The sequence below is a fragment of the Eleutherodactylus coqui genome, chromosome 2 (genome assembly GCF_035609145.1).
Source record: "Eleutherodactylus coqui strain aEleCoq1 chromosome 2, aEleCoq1.hap1, whole genome shotgun sequence".
Classification (NCBI taxonomy): Eukaryota; Metazoa; Chordata; class Amphibia; order Anura; family Eleutherodactylidae; genus Eleutherodactylus; species Eleutherodactylus coqui.
In genome coordinates, this window is record NC_089838.1 from 58,469,015 (window position 1) to 58,496,319 (window position 27,305).

Sequence of the window (27,305 nt, forward strand, 5' to 3'; positions counted from 1 at the left end):
TCGATCTGTGAAATTTTTTGACTCGACGGGAGTCCAAAATGTGACTTATTACCAACTGCTCCTCCCCATTCGCTAGCACAGGAGCCGGGGGTGGAGGGTCATTCCCAGGATCGATTAATCTTTTGAGCAGAGAAAACATTGTTAATTTTCATCGCCCTGGGAATTTCTAACCGGAAGGCCACCGCGCTAATCTTCTCAATTATTTTAAACGGACTGATAAATCGCAGGCCCAGTTTAGCGGATGGTTGTTTGAGTTTTATATTTCTGGTAGACAACCAAACCAAGTCTCCAACACGGAATTCCGCCCCCTCTGGCCGGTGACTGTTAGCAACTCGCTTTCTCCGCTGAACTGCTCGCCGTAACTCTCTCTGGACCTCGGCCATAATAGGCCCAGAAGAATCCGGCTGCCCCAATGCCGGAGCAACACACTTCTTCAATTTCTGAACCCTCTCAGGATCCATTTTAAAACCCTCTTGGGTATAAGCTTTGAGCGTCAGTCTCTCAGTAGGGGGTATGCGGCTCCTGGGGAACTAGTAGTCAGGGAGAAGTTTAATAGCACAATCTCCCTGTCTGTGCAGTGGTAATTTGTCTGCCCCCACTGGGGGAAGCCCCTCAGAGAGGTCGGCGATGACCTCCGGCAGCTCTTCTGTCTGAGTAGAAGCTATATCAACAGAAACGCAACCGGACAGACAACCAGGGCTCCATTCAACAATGTCCCCCTTCTCCCAGTCTACTACTGGGTTGTGTAGACGTAGTCAAGGCAGCCCCGAGACTACTTGCGAAGGGAGGGATTCTATGACATATAATGTTATAATCTCCCTATGGAACAGCCCAATTTTTAAACGGACGTTAGGCATACAAAACCTCAGACTTCTCTGCGATAGTGGAGCAGCATCAATGGCGGATACGGGAATGGGAAACTCCAGAGCCTTCATCTCTAAGCCTAAACGTCTGACCATCTCCCGATGTATTAAATTAATACTAGCTCCACAATCCAGAAGGACTCTTATGGGACTGCCCCCACTATCAGACAGGATCTCAGCAGGAAGCACCAGTCTGGAGGGTGATATCCAGGCAATTTGATGGCCTAGAGGGGCCCCCTCAGTAATCTCCCGGTTATCAAGTCCTGACTGGCAATTATGACGGGGACAACACTGAGCCATGCGACCAATGCGGTTAAAGGAAAAGCATCGACCTTTACACTGTACTTTGTTCCCATTCCTAGCCCTGGCAGCCAGAGACCCCAACTGCATGGGCTCCTCCACATCTGCTGATAAGAAGCCAGAATCTATGGAGAGTTCCTGATGTCTCTCCCTGATCCGTCTCCCAGCTTTGATAGTCAGAGACATGGCCTCATCAAGACTGCGGGGTACTGGATAACCTAACAGTACATTCTTGATTTTATTGGATAGACCCCAATGGAACTGGCTCTTTAAAGCAGGGTCATTCCACTGGGTTTCTGCTGCCCAACGTCAAAATCCAGCACAATAATCTTCGACAGAGGAGTCTCCCTGTCGTAAACGGCTGATATTCCCTTCAGCCACCGATATCTTGTCTGGGTCGTCATAGATTAGACCCAATGCAGCAAAAAAGTCATCCACCGAGTCCAAGGCCTCAGACGTTGGGGGTAATGAAAAAGCCCATGCCTGCGGCGCCCCCTGCAGTCTGGACATGACAATGCCCACCTTCTGGGCGTCGTCCCCTGAAGACAATGGACGCAGTCTAAAGTAGAGCTTACAGGCATCCCGAAAGGATCTGAATTTCTGCCTATCACCAGAAAAACGGTCGGGTAGCTCAATTTTTGGTTCCTTGCTGGGAACCTGCAGCGCAGTTTGTCGCTGTTTTATCTCAGCGAGCTCAGCAGCCAGCGTGCCAAGCTGGTGCGACAAAATCTCAAGGGGATTCATAGTATCAGCACAGAATCTCCCTGAGTAGGTAAAGGCTGGTCAATCTGTTGCGTCCTAAGAACATGCAACCTCAATAACATAAATCAAAGGCACAACTGTGCAAAGAAAATACAAAATAAATGGGGGAATACTCTCCCTATAATCCCCTATCCCGGGAGGGGACCCTGCCTGCTCAGCAGACTGACCGTGCTGATAAGTGCGAGCCTGTAATCGTGCCTGGGCCTCTGAACAGTCTCTAGCTGGGAGCCCTAGCACAAAACAAAAAGAGAAACAAAACCAAACAGTAAAAGAACTTAGCTTATCCAGCAGAGCTTCCACCACTCTGTGTTGCTCCATCGCTGTCCAACATAGAACTGAAGTGAATATACCAGCACAGGAGTAACAGTTAGCACTGCTTAAATAGGAGCAGAGCTATTTAGCACCAGGTGCTGACTGACATTAATCTTGCAACCACCACACCTCTCAGCTCCAGGAGAGGTAGGAATGCTGCTAAACCCTGATCTGGCCTGAAAGCAAGGTGGAAACCTTAGAACGGCTGCAACAGGAGATAACTTTTATTATTGCAGTTAATACAAAGATATATTGTAGTGTTTGCTTACAACTGACATTTCTGAGTGCAGGAACCAGCACTGAGATGGAAGCCTGGACAGAACTATAATCTTTAGGGTGCTTTTAGATGGAACAATTATTGTTATAAAAATGGTTCAAACCACCGTAGGTGAACAATAATGATTCAATCTAAATGCGCACCAACCGAACGAACGAACCGTTCGCTTTTTGCTTGTCCTTCATTTTATGCAGGCAGGAATCATAGAATGGTAGAGTTGGAAGGGACCTCCAGGGTCATCTGGTCCAACCCCCTGCTCAGTGCAGGATTCACTGAGTAACCTGTTACACTCATTGATCACCCTCACTGTCAGAAAGTTTTTCTAATATTTAATTTGCGTCTCCTCCCTTTCAGTTTCATCCCATTGCTTCTAGTCTTTCCTTGTGTCGATGAGAATAGGGATGATCTCTCTGCACTGTGACAGCCCTTCAGATATTTGTAGACAGCTATTAAGTCTCCTCTTAGCCTTCTTTTGTGCAAGCTAAACATTCCCAGATCCTTTAACGGTTCCTCATAGGACATGATTTGCAGACCGCTCACTATCTTGGTAACTCTTCTCTGAACTTGCCCCAGTTTGTCTGTTTTTTTTAAATCGGGGTGCCCAGAACTGGACACAGTATTTCAGATGAGGTCTGACTAAAGAAGACTAGAGGGGGGATAATAACCTCAGGTGATCTAGACTCTCTATGCTTCTATCAATACATCTCAGAATTGTGTTAGCTCATGTTTAGTCTATGATCTATTAGTTTACCCAGGTATTTTTCAGATGTGCTGCTTCTTAGCTCCATTCCTCCCATTCTGTATGTGCTTTTTTAATTTTTCTTACTCAGATGTAGGGCCTTGCATTTCTCCTTGTTAAATATCATTCTATTAGTCGCTGCCCACTGTTTAAGCTTTTCTAGATTTCTCGCATTTCTCACTAGTGTTAGCTATCCATCCTGTTTTTGTGTCGTCTGCAAATTTGTTGACTTTCCCCTCAATTCCCTCCTCCAGATCACTTATAAAATTTTTTAGCAACACTAGGCCCAGGATAGTGCCTTGTCGTACCCCACTTGACACATTCTTCCAATTGGATGTGCATCAATTTATGACCACTCTAAGTAGGACCTTAAAAATCATTGTTGCCTCGTTCACTCATTCTAATTCACTTATACAGTGAATGTGAAAGACTGAATACTTAACGTCATTTGCTCGTTCAAACGATAAATCAGCTCCTATAAACGTATCCTTAGTTCTGAAATGGTCTCTGTTTCACAAGATTTCTGTCCCTTTCCATCTTTTTAAGAGGCTAGAAAAGTGCATTCAACTCTGTTTTGGTATCCATTTCTTAAGGTTTTCTTTTTTTTTTTTGTTAAGGCAGGATAGAAAAGAGCAATCGACTACACTTTTCTCTTCTTCTAAAAATGAAGAAAATGACAAAAACCTTGTGAAACAGAGGTCAAAGGAGTCTTCATTTCACAATTAGCATCTATGCTTCCACAGTTCCATCTTATTATCATTTTCGGCATTTGAGACCGAGAGTCGGGTTGAAGGGAAAGAGAAAATGTGAACTGAGCCTTATATGGACTCTGTGGCTGTCATTTTTTCATGGGGAAACTATTGTAAGGTGTTATAGTGTTATTTTGGGGATTTGTCTTTGTTGTGAAGGCCCTACGGCTGTCATTATTATGGAGGCATTGTGGCTATTGTTGCTATGACATTGTGGCTGCTATTTTGTTGGGGTTATTGTGGTCATCTTTCCTATGGAGGCATTCTGGCTGTCTTGCTTATGGGAGCACTGTGGCTGTTGTTAGGTTCAGTTCACGTTAAATCTTTCCCTCTGACCCTGCTCTTCATCTTGCTGTTCCCTCTCAAATGTGAAAACAGTATGGAGAAACAACCCCAAGGTGAATCAATTAATTAAGAAATGGTGTCCACTTTGGTCTCCGTTTCACAAGGTTTCAACCCTTTCTTTCCTTTTTTGGAGGAATGAAAAGTGCAGTTGACTCCCCTTTGGTTTTTGTTTCAAAAAGTTTTTGACCCTAATTTTTAGGAGAAACTGTTTTATCTTTCTGAAGAGTCAGAAAAGGACGGACACCATGAGAAATGCAAACACACATTTCTTTCCCTCCACCCCGGTTCTCTGTCTGGGGTTCTGTTTCAAATACCAAAAACAAACACCGAGATGGAATCCTGGATGGAACCACAGGGCGTAATGTGCTTAAAATGGAGACTACTTTGGTCTTCGTTTCACAAGGTTCCTGTCCCTTTCCAAATGACAGAAGGATAGCCATGCAATTGACTTCCTTTTAACCTCTGTTTCAGAATGCTTTTGTCCCTTCCTGTTTTTTTTAGAAGGATAGAAAAGTGCAGTTGACTATGCTTTCCCATCCTCCTAAAGCAATGGAAACAGATGGAAACCTTGTGAAATGGAGACCAATAAGAACCCTGTTTCACAATAAAAGAGTTGTGCCAAAACCCCAATCTATGACACTCATATGCCCGAACAGAGGACAACATCTTGAGACAATCCTATGAAGCCTATGTGTCCATCCAGGGCTCCATCTTAATGCTGTTTTTGACATTTGAAGCAGAACTCCAAGACAGAGATTGGAGGGAGAGGGAAAGACGGAATGTGAACTTAGGCTTGTCTGGAGTCTGTGGCTGCCACTGCCATAGAGGCACTTTGGCTCTCAATATTATGGCTTACTATAGGTGACACTGCTGAACCATTTTCACTGTGATAGTACCTTTATATATGTGTTCCTATCTCCAAAATCCAGGAGATATATTTACCGTATTACTGCAGTCTAACAAGTAGCATAAATTTTGACACAAGGAAGAAGAAACATTTTGGAAACCCTTTCTACAGATGACTCCAATTTGTTAGTTTGTAGCGCCCACCTGAAATTGTTACTATGGAAAATGCATTGTTTTCTCTATCCGTATGTACTTGATAATCCTGTTTTTACTGGCCAGAGTTGTTTTGGTTCTTTGCAATGTGATCTGACAAAACTGATCTCTGACTACGACGTCACCTTATGCAGTGAGCTCAGATGGTTTCCCAGGACAACTCGAAAAACAAGATCTGGATTTATTACTTGAATTAATTAGCGAACATGAAGACTATAAAATACCCAGGAATGAAATTATCTGCATGTGGACAATCCCTTTAAATTACAGAGATCTGTGTCATGGATTTATTTATCTTCTTAAAAACCACCTAACCTGAACACAATGTATACATCATAAGACTTGGATCTATGCAAGATGTGACAGACAACTCCATCGGATACTGATACATTTTAGCAATGCTGTGGAATAGACCCTTTTAGAATAACATTAACAATATGATGTTATCAGACTGGAGATAAAATAACATCACTTGATACATATTGGCCGTAGACTCGGTTCCTGTTCTTTCCAAATATATAGCGTTATAGCCATAATAATCAATATGGAACTCAGATGTTTCATAGACATCTTGGAACGCTTTGTGATCTGAAACTATTTATGGGGTCAATTAAGGATAAAGTGACAAGGTAATGGCAGAATTATTCTCTATTTAGGTAGAGTTGCCTCCATACATACAGTATGTTACTGGAGACAGATGCACATGTACTGTATATGCTACAATTCGGAGCCCCATGTACATCCAGTAGTTCACTATAAAGTTTCCAGATTTTTTGTCACCAATGGCAGTAGTCACATGTCCACTACCGGTCAAAAGTTTTAGAACATCTCAAATGATGAGAAATGGTTCAAAAGCAAGTTAAAAACATAACAATACTATGAAAGTGTAACTTGAAGCACAATAATCGGAATTTATGATTTTAACCAAAGGGCTTTTTTTTCAGAGAACACATCACACAGAAACTGGCATAAATTATAACTGAAACCCACGTCCTCTCCTATCTGGGGTGGCTTCAGTCTTGTGCACAGAGCTGCCAACACATACATTTGTTGCACTGATGTCAACAAATACTTTATTCAGACCAGCGTATTTGTGTATAGGGATAGAGCTGTCACTCTATGTGACATAGCCGGGGAGTATCTGATGCTGGGCCCTCCCATGACTCCATGCTCCATACAGACTGGATCTTCAAAGTATATTTACTCTGAAAATAGGGTTACTAACTTGCCTGGCCTGTAATTAAGTCCGAAGGCCGGTGCCGGTATCTATTTTTTACCAGCTGTATTAATGGTCATTAAAAAATAAATGTCATCTGTAGCCGGGCATCAACTCCATGCCATTCAGTATGTCAATGTGTGATTGTTCTCAGTGAGAGAAACCAAGTAATCTTGTAGATATGATACCTTTTAATCGCTAACAAAAATGCATGATGTTACAGCAAGCTTTCAGGGATATCTCGCACCCTTCGTCAGGCTAATGAAGGGGGCAAGATATTCCCGAAAGCTCGCTGTAACATCATGCATTTTTGTTAGCCATTAAAAGGTCTCATGTCTACAAGATTACTTGGTTTGTCTCACTGAGAACAATCACACATTGCTCTACTGGCTAACACGGTACCGAACCTTTTTTTCGTTTTATCCAGTATGTCACTCACTCTGTCTAGTTTCAGTCCAGCTGCCGCTGCTGTAATCAGGGGCTGTGACCCCTGACGTAGCTATTGTGTGCAGCGGAGGCGCCGGGAGGACAGGTCAAGGGTCACCACCTCTGATTACAACAGCAGGGCCAGCCAGATAAGAGCTATGGAGTGTGACATGCTATATGGTTCAGGGTTGCTGCCTGGCCGCAGATTCAAGGGGCACTAGGATGGGGTCCTAATACTAAGGTGGATCACTACTCGAGACACTGTTATTATTGGGACCACTTTTGGCATCACTATTACTACTGCAGGCACTGTTACTATTGGGGCCACTACCGGGGGGCACTGTTACTGTTGGATATTGGAGCCACTACTGGCTGTTTCTGATGGGACCATTTCTGGGGGCACTATTACTACCAGGGGCACTGTTACTTTTTGGGACACAATTACTAGTTGCAGCTACTTAAATAATGGAAGTAGAACCATGCATTGTGATAAGTTACGCCACCAACCACACACCCTTTTACCTTGGCCAGTGTTTTTATGATAAAGGTGGCAACTCTATCTGAAATACCGCAGTATTTCAGAATAAATATTATATGCCCACAGTGTACATATCTGTCCCAGGTTCATGCTGCACAGGTTCATGCTGCACATGGTTCAAGCAGCATGAACCTAATGGACGGTTCCCTTTTTACCAGACATTTTAAAGTACAAATACACCAGATTTTCATTTTTATACAATGAGGAGCAATTTGAAAATTGTGTTATTTGCGGACTATTTTTCAGTCAGCACAACGCAGTGGGATTTCAAAGAGGATAAAAACAGATCAAAATCTGAAAAATACAAGTGATTCTAATAAAATAGTGGGCAGAGCAAATAAATATCAAGGACTGGGGTGTGCTGAACCTGTAGCTAGTATCAGAAAAGTACATTCTATTCATTTTCTTTTTTTAGTATCCACTGAGTTTAATCTATTCATTGAATTATCAAGGTATTAAAGTTGGCATCCCCTATTTATATGCCCTATGAGAGTGTCGTATTGCTGTAACAGGCTGGTATTAAGTGCCCAGGTTTAGGATGGCGCGGCTGTGCCAGGCAGAGTTAGCACATTTTCTACAAAAATATGTTTTACTGCGCGTAAACAAAACAAAAAAGGATTCGAGTTACTTTCACTTTCATCTCTGAGACGTTAGCGCGCTTTTCTGGCCAATAGAAAGACAGGGAAGGCATTACAACTTCCCCCTGCGATGTTCAAGCCCTATACCACCCCCCTGCAGTGAGTGGCTGGCGAGATCAGGTGTCACCCGAATATATAAATCGGCCCCTCCCGCGGCTTGCCACAGATGCATTCTGACAGAGATCAGGGACAGTGCTGCTGGTGCCGGAGCTGCTATAGGGAGAGCGTTAGGAGTTATTTTAGGCTTCAAGAACCCCAACGGTCCTTCTTAGGGCCACATCTAACCGTGTGCAGTAGTGTGGAGGCTGCTTTTTGCAGTGTTGCACTTTTTTTTTTTTTTTTGTATATCGGCCGTGCAGAGCATTGCGTCCTGCAGTAATTTTACATTGTCCAGGGCCAGTAGTGGTGAGGCAGGGACAGAAGACATATTTAGTGTATATGGGCAGTGGGCCTTTCCAAAAACATTTGGGAAAAAAAATCTATTTGTGCTGCCTGTGACCGTCCTCAGTGTACTGGGTCTCTGCTGGGGGTAGTTGTCCTAATTCATACGCAGCCAGCGAAGTGTTACAGCAGGCTTGCGCAAAATTCTTTCCTGCCTCTGTGTTGCCTCTTACATCACCGCTGTATTCCTGTCCACAAGTGTACTGGGTCTCTGCTGGGAGTAGTTGTCCTAATTCATACGCAGCCAGCTAAGTGTTACAGCAGGCTTGCGCAAAATTCTTTCCTGCCTCTGTGTTGCCTCTTACATCACCGCTGTATTCCTGTCCACAAGTGTACTGGGTCTCTGCCGGGGGTAGTTGTCCTAATTCATACGCAGCCAGCTAAGTGTTACAGCAGGCTTGTGCAAAATTTTTCCTGCCTCTGTGTTGCCTCTTACGTCACCGCTGTATTCCTGTCCACAAGTGTACTGGGTCTCTGCTGGGGGTAGTTGTCCTAATTCATACGCAGCCAGCTAAGTGTTACAGCAGGCTTGCGCAAAATTCTTTCCTGCCTCTGTGTTGCCTCTTACATCACTGCTGTATTCCTGTCCACAAGTGTACTGGGTCTCTGCTGGGGGTAGTTGTCCTAATTCATACGCAGCCAGCTAAGTGTTACAGCAGGCTTGCGCAAAATTCTTTCCTGCCTCTGCTGTGCGTTCTGTAAGCGAAGTCAGCCTCCAACCACAGGCCAATAAGCGGCACATTTAATTACAGCGTTCTGTTTCTGCACTACTGGTAATACAGCATGCTGAGGGGTAGGGGTACGCCTAGAGGACGTGGACGCGGGCGAGGACGCGGAGGCCCAAGTCAGGGTGTGGGCACAGGCCGAGCCAGTGCGGTGGCCAGGGGTAGAGGCAGGGCCAGACCGAATAATCCACCAACTGTTTCCCAAAGCGCCCCCTCGCGCCATGCCACCCTGCAGAGGCCAAGGTGCTCTAAGGTGTGGCAGTTTTTCACAGAGACGCCTGACGACCGATGAACAGTGGTGTGCAACCTTTGTCGCGCCAAGATCAGCTGGGGAGCCACCACCACCAGCATGCGCAGGCATATGATGGCCAAGCACCCCACAAGGTGGGATGAAGGCCGTTCACCGCCTCCGGTTTGCACCACTGCCTCTCCCCCTGTGCCCCAACCTGCCACTGAGATCCAACCCCCCTCTGAGGACACAGGCACGAGTGCCTACCGGCCTGCACCCACACCCTCACCTCCGATGTCCTCGGCCCCATCCAGCAATGTCTCTCAGCGCAGCGTCCAGACGTCGCTAGTGCAACTGTTTGAGCGCAAGCGCAAGTACGCCGCCACGCACCCGCCCACTCAAGCGTTAAACGTGCACATAGCCAAATTGATCAGCCTGGAGATGCTGCCGTATAGGCTTGTGGAAATGGAGGCTTTCAAAAGCATGATGGCGGCGGCGGCCCAGCGCTACTCAGTTCCCAGTCGCCACTACTTTTCCCGATGTGTCGTCCCAGCCCTGCACGACCACGTCTCCCGCAACATTGTACGCGCCCTCACCAACGCGGTTACTGCCAAGATCCACTTAACAACGGACACATGGACAAGCACAGGCGCGCAGGGCCACTATATCTCCCTGACGGCACATTGGGTGAATTTAGTGGAGGCTGGGACAGAGTCAGAGCCTGGGACCGCTCACGTCCTACCCACCCCCAGAATTGCGGGCCCCAGCTCGGTGCTGGTATCTGCGGCGGTGTATGCTACCTCCACTAAACCACCCTCCTCCTCCTCCTCCTCCAATGCAACCTCTGTCTCGTAATCAAGATGTGTCAGCAGCAGCAGCACATCGCCAGCAGTCGGTGTCGCGCGGCGTGGCAGCACAGCGGTGGGCAAGCGTCAGCAGGCCGTGCTGAAACTACTCAGCTTAGGAGAGAAGAGGCACACAGCCCACGAACTGCTGCAGGGTCTGACAGAGCAGACCGACCGCTGGCTTTCGCCGCTGAGCCTCCAACCGGGCATGGTCGTGTGTGACAACGGCCGTAAGCTGGTGACGGCTCTGCAGCTCGGCAGCCTCACGCATGTGCCATGCCTGGCCCATGTCTTTAATTTGGTGGTTCAGCGCTTTCTGAAAAGCTACCCACACTTGTCATACCTGCTCGGAAAGGTGCGCCGGGTCTGCGCACATTTCCGCAAGTCCAAGACGGACGCTGCCACCCTGCGGACCCTGCAACATCGGTTTAATCTGCCAGTGCACCGACTGCCATGCGACGTGCCCACACGGTGGAACTGTACGCTCCACATGTTGGCCAGACTCTATGAGCAGCGTAGAGCTATAGTGGAATACCAACTCCAACATGGGCGGCGTAGTGGGAGTCAGCCTCCTCAATTCTTTACAGAAGAGTGGGCCTGGTTGGCAGCCATCTGCCAGGTCCTTGAAAACTTTGAGAAGTCTACCCAGATGGTGAGCGGGGATGCTGCAATCATTAGCATCACCATTCCTCTGCTATGCCCCTTGAGAAGTTCCCTGCAAAGCATAAAGGCAGATGCTTTGCGCTTGGAAACGGAGGCGGGGGAAGACAGTATGTCGCTGGATAGTCAGAGCACCCTCATGTCTATATCTCAGCGCGTTGAGGAGGAGGGGGAGGAGCATGAGGAGGAGGGGGAAGAGACAGCTTGGCCCACTGCTGAGGGTACCCATGCTGCTTGCCTGTCATCCTTTCAGCGTGTATGGCCGGAGGAGGAGGAGGAGGATCCTGAAAGTGATCTTCCTAGTGAGGACAGCCATGTGTTGCGTACAGGTACCCTGGCACACATGGCTGACTTCATGTTAGGATGCCTTTCTCGAGACCCTCGCGTTACACGCATTCTGGCCACTACGGATTACTGGATGTACACACTGCTCAACCCACGGTATAAGGAGAACCTTTCCACTCTCATACCCGAAGAGGAAAGGGGTTCGAAAGTGATGCTATACCACAGGACCCTGGCGGACAAACTGATGGTAACATTCCCATCCGACAGCGCTAGTGGCAGAAGGTGCAGTTCCGAGGGCCAGGTAGCAGGGGAGGCGCAGAGATCAGGCAGCATGTACAGCACAGGCAGGGGAACATTCTCCAAGGCCTTTGCCAGCTTTATGGCTCCCCAGCAAGACTGTGTCACCGCTCCCCAGTCAAGGCTGAGTTGGCGGGAGCACTGTAAAAGGATGGTGAGGGAGTACGTAGCCGATCGCACGACCGTCCTCGGTGACGCCTCTGCCCCCTACAACTACTGGGTGTCGAAGCTGGACACGTGGCCTGAACTCGCGCTGTATGCCCTGGAGGTGCTTGCTTGTCCTGCGGCTAGCGTCTTGTCAGAGAGGGTGTTTAGTGCGGCTGGGGGAATCATCACGGATAAGCGTACCCGCCTGTCAACCGACAGTGCCGACAGGCTTACACATCAAGATGAACAAAGCCTGGATTTCCCCAGACTTCTCTTCTCCACCAGCGGACAGCAGCGATACCTAAGCAATACGTATTATGCACCCGCGGATGGAAGCATTGTTCTCTATCACCATCAAAAACGGGGACATTTTAGCTTCATCAATCTGTGTATTCTATTTATCCTCCTCCTCCTGCTCCTCCTCCTGAAACCTCACGTAATCACGCCGAACGGGCAATTTTTCTTAGGGCCACAAGGCTCAGTCATATAATTTTTGTAAACAATTTTTATACATTTCAATGCTCATTAAAGCGTTGAAACTTTCACCTGAACCAATTTTTATTTTAACTGGGCTGCCTCCAGGCCTAGTTACCAATTAAGCCACATTAACCAAAGCGATTAATGGGTTTCACCTGCCCTCTTGGTTGGGCATGGGCAATTTTTCTGAGGTACATTAGTACTGTTGGTACACCAATTTTTTGGGGCCCTCGCCTACAGTGTAATCCAATTAATTTTTTGCCCACCTGCATTAAAGCTGACGTTACATCAGCTGTGATGGGCAATGCAATGGGATATATTTATGTACGGCCGGTGGCTTCCTGGCACCCACCCATGCTGTGGGTCCACAGGGAGTTGTAACTGCATGTGCCTACTTCTAAAGAACCCCAGTCTGACTGGGGCATGCAGTGTGGGCCGAAGACCACCTGCATTAAACATGACATTACCTCAGCTGTGATGGGCAATGCAATGGGATATATTTATGTACCGCCGGTGGCTTCCTGGCACCCACCCATGCTGTCGGTCCACACGGAGTTGTAACTCCCCGTGTACACTTCTAAAGAACCCCAGTCTGACTGGGGCATGCAGTGTGGGCCGAAGACCACCTGCATTTAATCGGACGTTACCTCAGCTGTGATGGGCACTGCAATGGGATACATTTATGTACAGCCGGTGGGTTCCAGGGAGCCACCCATGCTGTGGGTGCACACGGAATTCCCATTGCTGAGTTGTACCTGCCTGTGACTATTTATAAAAAAACGCGGTCTGACTGGGGCATGCAGACACCCTGACAGAATGAATAGTGTGTGGCACATAGGTTCCCCATTGCTATGCCCACGTGTGCAGCTCCTGATGGCGGTGGCACAGGATTATATTTCTCATTGCCTCTGTACAGCATTGTGGGCTATCGCCCCGCCCCTTTTAAAGAGGGTCGCTGCCTAGCCGTGCCAACCCTCTGCAGTGTGTGCCTGCGGTTCCTCCTCATGGCAGACGCACTTATAAATAGACATGAGGGTGGTGTGGCATAAGTGCAGCTGAATTTGACTTCAAGTGCATTTGACTTCAATGGGGTTCGTTACTCGAAACGAACCCTCGAGCATCGCGATAATTTCGTCCCGAGTAACGAGCACCCGAGCATTTTGGTGCTCACTCATCTCTAGTAGGGACCCATTCTGAGCAAAATAATAAAATATAAAAAATGGAGAACTAAACAAAACTGGGGGTAGAACCTGAGTCCTGCCTGGAGTGCTTAATGGTACCTCAGTGCAGATGTAGATAAAAAAAAATTGTGGAAAGGGACTGCAGGACTTGGGTGTAAAAAAACAAAACAAAACAGCTTTATTCCTCAAGGGCAGAGAAGGGATTAACTTGACTTGTAGCATACAGTTCATATTCGATGATTTGAGAAGATATATTAGTCTATGTATCCAAACATGGCACCAATAAAAATTACAGTTTGCTAAGCAAAAAAAAGCCCTCATACATCAGTATCAATGGAAAAATAAAAAAGTTATGGCTTTTGAAAAGTAGAGATGAAAATCCCCCCAAAATCGTTGCGTCCTTATGCCCAAAAATAGTCTATCTCCTATTGTAAAGTCCCTGTGGACCGACAGCATGGGTGGCTCCCTGGAACCCACCGGCGGTACATAAAAATATCCCATTGCATTGCCCAACACAGCTGAGGCAGTAATGTCGTGCTTAATGCAGGTGGGCTTCGGCCCACACTGCATGCCCCAGTCAGACTGGGGTTCTTTAGAAGTGGAAACAGATGCATTTATAATTCCCTGTGGACCCACAGCATGGGTGGCTCCCTGGAACCCACCGGCGGTACATAAAAATATCCCATTGCATTGCCCAACACAGCTGAGGTAGTAATGTCGTGCTTAATGCAGGTGGGCTTCGGCCCACACTGCATGCCCCTGTCAGACTGGGGTTCTTTAGAAGTGGAAATAGATGCATTTATAATTCCCTGTGGACCCACAGCATGGGTGGGTGCCAGGAAGCCACCGGCGGTACATAAAAATATCCCATTGCATTGCCCAACACAGCTGAGGTAGTAATGTCGTGCTTAATACAGGTGGGCTTCGGCCCACACTGCATGCCCCAGTCTGACTGGTAATATGTACCTTAACAGTAACCTCGTTGGTGGTAATGTGGTGGTGACTGCGGACCTAGTAGCGCGGTTTAATGTAGTTGGTTTTCGGAATGTGGCCAGGATTAAGTGGGCCGTGGCGGGGGGATGGTGGTGGTGCTCTCTTGTTGTGTCGTTAAAGGTGAAATTCTTGGACTGCCACCAGACAGACCAATGCAAAGGTATTTTCCAAGAATGTTTTCATTGTTGGAGGAGGAGGGGGATGTTTTGGAGGCACTATGTGTCCTCTACACGTGTCCGTTGTTATATGCACCTTAACAGTAACAGCGTTGGTGGGAAATGGCCTCGCCGCCATCATGTCTTTGTGAAGCCTCTGTTTCCACACCCCAGTGACATACCACTAGCAGTGGTATAGGCAGAGCCCAGAATTATTAACATTTCAGCGGTAGCATTAGGGACAGGCCCCACTAACATATCACTAGCAGCAGTATAGGGGGAGCGCAGTCTTAGTTCCATTTCAGTAATAGTAGCACTCAAGACAGGCCCCAGTAACATTCCCATTGCAGCAGTTTAGGGAGATAACAGTCTCTTTCACATTTCAGTAGCTGCAGTATAGACAAGGCCCCAGTTACATTTATGTAGCTAAAGTGTAGGCCAACCCCACACACCTTTCTGTACCATGAGTGCAGGCGAAGAACATAGAAATTACTATGATTGCACTGTAGGTGAGGGCCCAAAAAAATTGGTGTACCAACAGTAGTAATGTACCTCAGAAAAAATTGGCCATGCCCAACCAAGATGGCAGGTGAAACCCATTAATCGCTTTGGTTAATGTGGCTTAAGTGGTAACTAGGCCTGGAGGCAGCCCAGTTTAACAAAAAATTGGTTCAAGTTAAAGTTTCAACGCTTTTAAGAGCATTGAAACGTATAAAAATTTTTAAGAAAAATTATATGAGTGAGCCTTGTGGCCCTAAGAAAAATTGCCCGTTCGGCGTGATTACGTGAGGTTTCAGGAGGAGGAGGAGGAATATTATACACAGATTGATGAAGCAGAAATGTCCCCGTTTTGGATGGTGAGAGAGAACGATGCTTCCATCCGCGGGTGCAGCCTACGTATTGTTTAGGTATCGCTGCGGTCTGCTGGTGGAGAAGAAAAGTCTGGGGAAATCCAGGCTTTGTTCATCTTTATGAGTGTAAGCCTGTCGGCACTGTCGGTTGACAGGCGGGTACGCTTATCTGTGATGATTCCCCCAGCCGCACTAAACACCCTCTCTGACAAGACGCTAGCCGCAGGACAAGCAAGCACCTCCAGGGCATACAGCGCGAGTTCAGGCCACGTGTCCAGCTTCGACACCCAGTAGTTGTAGGTGGCAGAGGCGTCAGGGAGGACGGTCGTGCGATCGGCTACGTACTCCCTCACCATCCTTTTACAGTGCTCCCGCCGACTCAGCCTTGACTGGGGAGCGGTGACACAGTCTTGCTGGGGAGCCATAAAGCTGTCCAGGGCCTTAAAGACTGTTGTACTGCCTGTGCTGTACATGCTGCTCGATCTCCGCACCTCCCCTGCTACCTGGCCCTCGGAACTGCGCCTTCTGCCACTAGTGCTGTCGGATGGGAATTTTACCATCAGCTTGTCCGCCAGGGTCCTGTGGTATAGCAACACTCTCGAACCCCTTTCCTCTTCGGGAATGAGAGTGGAAAGGCTCTCCTTATACCGTGGGTCGAGCAGTGTGTATACCCAGTAATCCGTAGTGGCCAGAATGCGTGTAACGCGAGGGTCACGAGAAAGGCATCCTAACATGAAGTCAGCCATGTGTGCCAGGGTACCTGTACGCAACACATGGCTGTCTTCACTAGGAGGATCACTTTCAGAATCCTCCTCCTCCTCCTCCTCCTCCTCCTCCGGCCATACACGCTGAAAGGATGACAGGCAAGCAGCATGGGTACCGTCAGCAGTGGGCCAAGCTGTCTCTTCCCCCTCCTCCTCATCCTCCTCATGCTCCTCCTCCTGAACGCGCTGAGATATAGACAGGAGGGTGCTCTGACTATCCAGCGACATACTGTCTTCCCCCGGCTCTGTTTCCGAGCGCAAAGCGTCTGCCTTTATGCTTTGCAGGGAACTTCTCAAGATGCATAGCAGAGGAATGGTGACGCTAATGATTGCAGCATCGCCGCTCACCACCTGGGTAGACTGCTCAAAGTTTCGAAGGACCTGGCAGATGTCTGCCAACCAGGCCCACTCTTCTGAAAATAATTGAGGAGGCTGACTCCCACTACGCCGCCCATGTTGGAGTTGGTATTCCACTATAGCTCTACGCTGCTCATAGAGCCTGGCCAACATGTGGAGCGTAGAGTTCCACCGTGTGCGCACGTCGCACAGCAGTCGGTGCACTGGCAGAGTAAACCGATGTTGCAGGGTCTGCAGGGTGGCAGCGTCCGTGTGGAACTTGCGGAAATGTGCGCAGAGCCGGCGCAGCTTTACGAGCAGGTCTGACAAGCGTGGGTAGCTTTTCAGAAAGTGCTGAACCACCAAATTAAAGATGTGGGCCAGGCATGGCACGTGCATGAGGCTGCCGAGCTGCAGAGCCGCCACCAGGTTACGGCCGTTGTCACACATGACCATGCCCGGTTGGAGGCTCAGCGGCGCAAGCCAGCGGTCGGTCTGCTCTGTCAGACCCTGCAGCAGTTCGTGGGCCGTGTGCCTCTTATCTCCTAAGCTGAGTAGTTTCAGCACGGCCTGCTGACGCTTGCCCACCGCTGTGCTGCCACGACGCGCGACACCGAATGCTGGCGACGTGCTGCTGCTGCTGACACATCTTGATTGCGAGACAGAAGTTGCGTTGGAGGAGGAGGAGGGTGCTTTAGTGGAGGAAGCATACACCGCCGCAGATACCACCACCGAGCTGGGGCCCGCAATTCTGGGGGTGGGTAGGACGTGAGCGGTCCCAGGCTCTGACTCTGTCCCAGCCTCCACTAAATTCACCCAATGTGCCGTCAGGGAGATGTAGTGGCCCTGCCCGCCTGTGCTTGTCCACGTGTCCGTTGTTAAGTGGACCTTGGCAGTAACCGCGTTCGTGAGGGCGCGTACAATGTTGCGGGAGATGTGGTCATGCAGGGCTGGGACGGCACATCGGGAAAAGTAGTGGCGACTGGGAACTGAGTAGCGCGGGGCCGCCGCCGCCATCATACTTTTGAAGGACTCCGTTTCCACAACCCTATACGGCAGCATCTCCAGGCTGATAAATTTGGCTATGTGGACGGTTAACGCTTGAGCATGCGGGTGCGTGGCGGCGTACTTGCGCTTGCGCTCAAACACTTGCGCTAGCGACGGCTGGACGGTGCGGTGCGAGACATTGCTGGATTGGGCCGAGGACAGCGGAGGTGAGGGTGTGGGTGCAGGCCAGGAGACGGTAGTGCCTGTGTCCTCAGAGCGGGGTTGGATCTCAGTGGCAGGTTGGGGCACAGGGGGAGAGGCAGCGGTGCAAACCGGAGGCGGTGAACGGCTTTCGTCCCACCTTGTGGGGTTCTTGGCCATCATATGTCTGCACATGCTGGTGGTGGTGAGGCTGTTGGTGGTGGCTCCCCGGCTGATCTTGGCGCGACAAAGGTTGCACACCACTGTTCGTCGGTCGTCAGGCGTCTCTGTGAAAAACTGCCAGACCTTAGAACACCTTGGCCTCTGCAGGGTGGCATGGCGCGAGGGTGCGCTTTGGGAAACAGTTGGTGGATTATTCGGTCTGGCCCTGCCTCTACCCCTGGCCACTGCACTGCCTCTTGCAACCTGCCCTGCTGCTGCCCTTGCCTCCCCCTCTGAAGACCTGTCCTGAGTAGGCGTTGCAAACCAGGTGGGGTCAGTCACCTCATCGTCCTGCTGCTCTTCCTCCGAATCCTCTGTGCGCTCCTCCCTCGGACTTACTGCCCTTACTACTACCTCACCGATAGACAACTGTGTCTGATCGTCATCGTCCTCCTCACCCACAGAAAGTTGTTGAGACAGTTGCCGGAAGTCCCCAGCCTCATCCCCCGGACCCCGGGAACTTTCCAATGGTTGGGCATCAGTGACGATAAACTCCTCTGGTGGGAGAGGAACCACTGCTGCCCAATCTGAGCAGGGGCCCGAGAACAGTTCCTGGGCGTGTTCCCGCTCCTGAGCATGTGTCATTGTAGTGGAGTGAGGAGGCTGGGAGGAAGGAGGAGCAGCAGACAGAGAATTTGGATTTGCAGCAGTGGACGGCGCAGAACTGTGGGTGGACGATAGGTTGCTCAAAGCACTTTCTGCCATCCACAACAGGACCTGCTCACACTGCTCATTTTCTAATAAAGGTCTCCCGCGTGGACCCATTAATTGTGCGATGAATGTGGGGACGCCAGAAACGTGCCTCTCTCGTAATCGCGCAGCAGTCGGCTGCGATACACCTGGATCAGGAGTTCGGCCTGTGCCCACACCCTCACTTGGCCCTCCGCGTCCTCGGCCGCGTCCACGCCCTCTAGGCCTACCCCTACCCCTCAGCATGCTGTATTACCAGTGATTTGATTTCCCAGGCAGGAAATAAATTGGCGCAAGCCTGCTGTTAAACGTAGCTGGCTGCGTATGATTTATTTACGTTCTGCACCCACCACACACGTACCCAGAACGCTGAGGACTGTCAGAGGCAGGCCAAATAGAATGTTTCCCTTTTTTTTTAAAGGGAAGGCCCACTGACTATATTCAATCAGATAAGAAATGTGTTCCACAGAACTGCAGTGTTATATAAAGTGCAGCAGAGCGGTGATTTTTCCCAGGCAGGAAATAAATTGGCGCAAGCCTGCTGTTAAACGTAGCTGGCTGCGTATGATTTATTTACGTTCTGCATCCACCACACACGTACCCAGAACGCTGAGGACTGTCAGAGGCAGGCCAAATAGAATGTTTCCCTTTTTTTTCTAAAGGGAAGGCCCACTGACTATATTCAATCAGATAAGAAATGTGTTCCACAGAACTGCAGTGTTATATAAAGTGTAGCAGAGCGGTGATTTTTCCCAGGCAGGAAATAAATTGGCGCAAGCCTGCTGTTAAACGTAGCTGGCTGCGTATGATTTATTTACATTCTCCACCCACCACACACGTACCCAGAACGCTGAGGACTGTCAGAGGCAGGCCAAATAGAATGTTTACCTTTTTTTTTAAAGAAAAGGCCCACTGACTATATTCAATCAATAAAATATGTCTTCTGGCCCTGCCTACACAATTCTGTCCCTGTAGTATTACTGCAGGGCGCAATGCTCTGCACAGCCGATTTTGAAAAAAAAAAAATGCAACACTGCTAACAGCAGCCTGCAAAGTACTGCACACGGTTAAATGTGGCCCTAAGAAGGACCGTTGGGGTTCTTGAAGCCTACACTCACTCCTAACACTCTCCCTGCCTAACCACCACTTCTGTCCCTGTATAATTACTGCAGGGCGCAATGCTCTGCACGGCCGATATACAAAAAAAAAAAATGTGCACCACTGCAAAAGGCAGCCTCCACAGTACTGCACACTGTTAGATGTGGCCCTAAGAAGGACCGTTGGGGTTCTTGAAGCCTACAGTAACTCCTAACGCTCTCCCTACAGCAGCTCCGGCACCAGCAGCACTGTCCCTCAGCTATCTCACAAGGCATCTGTGGCGAGCCGCGGGAGGGGCCGACTTTTATACTCCGGTGACATCTGATCTCCCCAGCCACTCACAGCAGGGGGGTGGTATAGGGCTGGAACATCATAGGGGGAAGTTGTAATGCCTTCCCTGTCTTTCAATTGGCCAGAAAAGCGCGCTAACGTCTCAGACAGGAAACTGAAAGTAACCCGAACATCGCGTGGTACTCATTAAGAGTAACGAGCATCCCGAACACGCTAATATTCGCCCGAGCATAAAGCTCGGACGAGTACGTTCGCTCATCTCTACTGGTAACCCGTGCAATCTCACAATGTAAGTAATGAACAATCTGGACAAGGTTTTAGCATTGGGAAGTCCGGGAAGAGACCCAAAATGATACATCTTGCTAGAACAATCTACCACAACCCAGATGCCAGTATTACCTTTATAAAGCTGCAAATCTGTAATAAAGTCCATAGACAAATGAGTGCAAGGTCACACTGGTATCGGCAAGGGCATCAACCTCCTGGCAGGGGCAGTCTGAGGGGATTTTGTTCTGGCACAAACCTCACAGGAATAGACAAAACTAAAAACATCTCGTCGTAATGACTGCCACTAAAAAGTTCATGTGAGTAATTTTTAAATATTATTAATCCCCAGATGACCAGCTAACTCAGAACTATAAACTTCAGACAGCACCTGCAGCCTCAAATGAACAGGAACAAAAAGCTTTCCTAGCATAAGGCTTGCTGGGGCTAAATCGTGTGCCTTTTGTATCTGCTCCTTCAAATCTAGTGAAATTGCTGACACTACAATCCCCTCAGAAAGAATGGGAGCAGCCGGTTCATCTGAAACCACTGGGACAAAGCTGGAAAGCACATCGGCCTTAACACTTTTACTGCCAGGACGACATGTAACCATAAAGTCAAAGCACGAAAAAAACAATGACCACCGCCCCTGTCTTGGGTTAAGTCTTTTGGCTGACTCTAAGTAGATCAGGTTCTTGTGTTCCATAAAAACTGTCACCTTATGTCGAGCCCCTTCTAAGAGGTGCTGCCACTCCTCAAGAGCCCACTTAATAGCCAACAGCTCCCTGTCACAAATATCGTAATTGTGCTCAGCAGCAGAAAATTTACGTGAGAAAAATGCACAAGGACGAAGATCTTGCAACCTACTAGTTCACTGAGCCAGCACCCCCCCAACCCCAACTTCTAAGGCATCAACCTCCACCACGAAAGGTCGGGAGGAGTCTGGTTGCACCAGAACCATCGCAAACATCTCTTTAAAGCATGAAAAGATTGTAATGCAACCTTTGTCATATCTGTCAAAGGTTTGACCACCACCGAAAATCCCCTAATAAATTTTTCAATAATAATTGGTGAACCCCAGAAACCTCTGAAGCGTCTTCACATTCTCTGGTAGCACACAGTCCTGTACCACCCGGACCTTCTCTGGATCCTTCTTAAATCCCCTCGGGGTAATATTGTGTCTCAGAAATATGATCTCTTGTATGGAAAAAACACACTTTTCCTTTTTTGCAAACAAATTATCGTGCAATGCCTGGAGGACCTGACAAAAATGAGAAATATGTAAATCAAAATCCGATGAAAAGATAAGAATATTGTCAAGTTATATCAGAATAAAGCGGTCGATAAATTTATAGAAGACCTCACTGATAAGGGACTGTAAACCGCAGGAGCGTTTCTTAAACCAAACGGCATCACCAAGTTCTTGTAATGCTCTTCAAGGGTGTTAAAGGCAATTTTCCATTCATCCCCTCCTTAATCCAAATCAAATTATATGTCCCACGTAAATCCAACTTTGAACACCAGCTGTTGACATTCAACTGTGAAAACAAATCAGGAATGAGAGGCAATGGTTTTGGATTATGCTTGGGAATTTTATTTAGTTCTCTGAAATCAATGCAAGGCCACAAATCCCCATCTTTTTTCTTGACACAGAAAAACCAGGTGGCCAGTGGGAAATTTGAGCGACATATATGCCCTTTTTTCAAACTGTCCCGGATATAAACTTTCATAGACCATCTCTCAGCTTTACTTAGATTGAACATACAGCTTTTTGGAAGTTTGCAGTTTGGAAAAAGTTCAATAGCACAATCCCCTTCCCTGTGAGGCAGTAACTTATCTGCCCTCTCCGGAGCAAAAACATCAGCGAAATTAGCAATATATTCCGGTAACTCCTCATCTTGCACTGAAGCCACCATTACAGAGATACAAACAGAATTACAGTATGGACTCCATTAAGAGATGTCTCCCTTCTCCCAATCCACCACAGGATTATGCAAACGCAACCATGGTAGGCCTAAGACTACCTGCATTGAAAGGGCTTCCATGACATATAAAGTGATGATCTCAGTATGGAATAATCCGATCTTTAAACACATATCCGGAACACAAAATCTCAAGCACTTTTGTGATAATGGAGAGGCATCAATGGAATGGGTGGATCCTTATACCTCCGGCCGAGGCTGACAACGAGGACAGTTCTGAACCAAATGACCAGTATGATTGCATGCAAAGCACCGCCCTTTAGTCTACAACTTCTCCCCGCTCCTGATGTTGCCAACTAATGAACCCAGTTGCATAGGTTCCTGACCACCAGTAGGCATGAAAGATGAAATAGCGGACAGCTCACTTTGCCTTTCTCTAATCAGTCGGCCAACTCTAATGTCCAGGGACATGGCATCATCAAGACTTTAGGGAACAGGATAAACCACAAACAAGTCTTTAATTTTATCAGTGAGACCACAGTAGAACTTTCATTGAGTCTCAATCACCCCACTGGCAGAAGTTGGCGCAGAAATCTTCAATGGAAGAGTCTCCCTGATGTAAAGCTCTGAGCTTCCTCTTTGCCAGTGACACCCTATTGGGGTCATCATAGATAAACCCTAGGGCGTTGATCCACACAGGACAAAGCTTCAGAGGAGGGAGGCAAGGAGAAAGCTCATGCCTGTGGAACCCCCTGGAGTCTAGAAATGATGATCTCAACCCTCTGTAACACGTCACCAGAGGACACAGGGTGTAACCTGAAATACAACTTGCAAGATTCTCTAAAGCAGACAAATTTCTGTCTGTCTCCAGTGAAACAATCAGGTTGTTCGAGTTTAGGCTCCTTACCTGAAGCCCCGAGGGTTGGCTGCTGCTTTACCGCAGCAACCTCAAGTGCCAGTGGCTTCAGCTGGTTTGACAAAGCCTCAATGGGATTCATATTAGATAAACAAAAGTGTCTTACCAAGAAGTATAAGTAACAAGAAAAGACATCAGCAGCACTCACCACCACCTATGCGGGGGGGTATTAATTTCAGATGATGTATCCTGCACGCCCGAAGCTGGGATTGGATCCACGTCCCACAGATACGTAAATTCTTATAATGAAACCAGGCAGCAGGAATTCGGTGCAAAAAGATTTTTATCTGTCCATAGGCATATCAAATGACAAACCGCATCATCACAAAAAAGCGACGTTTCGACCAAATACAAGTAGGTCTTTGTCAAGCTAATCAAAGCTTACCAAGAAGTATGGCGGTTGATTATGTTACCTCAAACTTGTACGTGCTGGATCTGTCACTCGCAGAGATCCTTGCTCTCAATGGGGCTGCCGCTGATGCCGATGACCCTATTGAATTCAATGGCCTGTCGGCAACCCCTGCAGTGATTTTCGGGGAAGGGCTTGAAATATAAAGCCTTCCCTGAAAATAATCCCTAGCTGTAGTAAAAAAATATATACTCTGTCTGCCGCTGCCGGGCCTCAGGTGTGTCTAGCCGCCACTTGTTCTCCTTGCATTTTTAATCCTCGCCTGGTGAAAAGCTTCAGAGCAGTGCAAGGAGAACAAGCGGCGGCTAGACGCGCCTGAGCCTGGCAGACAAGTGAGTATATATATATATTTTTACTACAGCTAGGGATGATTTTTCAGGGAAGGGCTTATATTTAAAGCCCTTCCCTGAAAATCACAGCGGGGGTGCCAGCGTCCCATTACTTTCAATAGGGAAACGCCACCCCCATTGAAATCAGTGGGAGAGCTTTGCGATCCGGAACGGATTAATGGCTTTTCCATTCATTTCAATGGGGAAAATTGATATGACTTACGAGTGTTTTGGGTTAAGAGCTCCGTCACGGAACAAATTAAACTCTTAATTCAAGCACCACTGTATAGTGGAAAAATAATGTTCTCATCCCTCGCCCCTATGCCTTTTTTAATGCACCCTAAGACTTTATTTGGTTTTGCAGCAGCTGACTGGCATTGATTGCTCCACTTCAATCTACAGTCCACTAATACCCCCAGGTCTTTTTCCATATCACTTTTCCCCCCTTTGCAGTGCTTGAGGGGGCTTAATGTCTTTCCTGAGCACCGGTGTCCAGAACTCTACACAGTATTCCATGGGAGGCCTGACAAGTGCCTTATATAGTGAAAGAATAATATTCTCATCCCTTGCCCCTGTACCTCTTTTAATGCACCCCAAGACTTTATTTGCTTTTGCAGTGGCTGATTGGCATTGACTGCTCCAATTAAGGGTACAGTCAACTAGTACCCCCAGGTCTTTTTCCATCTCACTTTTCTCTAGCAGTACCCCATTTAGTGTATTCTAGGATGGGATCTCTCGGTAACCCCTCGAATATTTTTCCAATTATTGAAGTGAGACTTACCAGACTGTAATTACCAGACTCTCTTTTGGCCCCCTTTTTGTATATCGGAACCACATTGGCAATGCGCCAATCCAATGGTACAACCGCGGTCTCGATAGTGTCCATAAATATAAGAAATAGCAGTCTAGCTATCACATTACTTAGTTCCCTTAGAACCCTTGGGTGTATTCCATATGGGCCGTGCGATTTATCGATCTTAATCCTCTTTAACTGGCTCTGCACTTCCTCCTGTGTTAGGCATGCAATATTTAGTGGGGAGTTCGTTTTATTTCCCTGCATCTCGTGTGACATTTCCGTTTTGTTCGTGAATACACTAGAAAAGAGATTATTTAATAGATTTGCCTTCCTTCCATCATCTTCTATGATTTCTCCTGCATTATTTGTTAGAGGGCCAGTGCTCTCAGTTTAAATCCTTTCACTGTTTATATAATTGAAGAATAGTTTAGGGTTATTTTTGCTCTCTTTGGTGATCAGCCTTTCTGCCTTAGCAATTTTGATCTTTTCTTTACATAATATTTTTTTACCTGTATGATTTTAGAGCTTCTTCACTGCCTTCTTGTTTTAGTCGTTTAAACGCTTTCTTTTTTTCCTTTATTGCTCCCCTTACAGTCTTGTCAAGCCACATTGGTTTCCTTTTACTTGTAATTCTTTTGTTTTTAAAGGGTATGAACTGCTCACATGAGGTCATTAGGATGTTTTTAAACTTCTCCCGTTTGTTGTCTGTACTGTTATTTTTCAGGATGTTGTCCCAATTAATGTTACCGATAGTAGTTCTGACCTGATCAAATTTTGCATTACTAAAGTTTGAGTTCTTATTGAATGACAGCTGGAAATTAATTATATTGTGCTCAATATTTCCCAAGTGTCCCTCAACCTGCACCCCAATTATTCGGTCCGGTTTGTTAGTTAGTACTAAGTCCAGAGTAGCCCTCCCCCTAGTTGGCTCCCGTACAAGTTGAGTGAGGTAGTTATCTTTAATTGTTCTCAAGAACCTATCACCCTTGTGAGATTTGCAGGTTTCGTCTTCCCATATCATGTCCAAATTAAAGCCCCCCCATAATAACTACTTCATTGCGGTTTGACACCTCTTCTACTTGCCTTAATAAGATTTTAGTTTCTTCTGTTGCTTTTGGTGGCCTAAAGAAAACCTCTGTCAGTATTATTTTTTCCCCCTGTATTTCTACCCACAGAGATTTCACGTCTTCATCTCCTGCATCTATATCTTCCCGTCGCCTCAGCATTAAGTAGGATTTAACGTACAGACATAACCCTCCACCTTTCTGTTCCCTACGGTCTCTTCTGAATAGATTGTAACCCTATAAATTCAATGCCTAATCACACCTATCATCTGTTATTCCTACTATATTGTAATTTTCATCAAACATTCTCGCTTCAAGCTCACCCACTTTACCGATCAGACTTCTTACATTCGTTGCCATACAATTTATATGGTTGTTGTTCTTTATATTCATTGTGCTATTAATGGTACTATTGGCTGTTCTGTCAGTTCTAACTGTACTAACCCTGCCTCCTGCTCGACCCCCCATTCTCATTACTTGGTCCCTCTGTAGGGGTTGTTGCTCCCAAATGTAAATATCTAGGGAACAGATGGGGAATAACAATATCATAAGAACGTAATTGCCTTCACATGAGATTAAAAAGTAGTTTCCAGAACATCAGACTGCAAATTAAATTGAAAGTTTTCAGATCTGTGATATGGTAGTATCTTAATTTAGCAAAAGTTTAGACTAGTGTTAGCTGCATATCATAGAATCATAGAATGGTAGAGTTGGAAGGGACCTCCAGGGTCATCTGGTCCAACTCCCTGCTCAGTGCAGGATTCACTAAATCATTCCAGACAGATATTACTTATTAACAGAAGCTTCTACAGTCAACTTCATCTCCAAGTTGAGATTAAAAAATATATATATTTTTATAAGCCTGGTGTCTGTATCATACCCAGATTCCTGTGTCACCTGCCGCTGCTGCGACATGTGATACAAGCTGTGGCTCAGCATCACTACAAGATAAGTAATGTGATGTATTTACTATGTGAGTTAATTTTTAGGTAGATGAATTCTGTCTGAGGTGATGTAAGTTTTAGTGAATGGTATAAAGGCTGATGAATTGTAGGATTGCCCAGATAAGTGATTAGTTACTGATCACATACTGTAATAATTCTGTGTTATTCAACATCCTACCTACTCATTTTACTAATCACTAATGTAGCTCTATATTGAGCTGTTTTTCTTTCTGTGGTTCATACAATTGTCTGTTCTCCAACTAATCTTACACAATTTCCCATCACCTGGGGAGCTCTGTTTTCCATTACACCGCTCACTTCCTGAGTAACAGATTTTCAGGACCCTCCTAAAAGAAGAAAAATAAATGAGTATATTGAAGCTTTTACTCCCCATCCGAATGTCAAGATTAAATTGAATTCTTTTTGAAAGGGAATGGAAAATCAGATGTGAATATCGGAGATAATGCATTTCATTCATGTCCAAAACTCAATGGTTGCTTCCATCAATATTACTCGACAATAAAGGGAACAGAGTGATATAAATTTCCGTATTAAAAGTAGA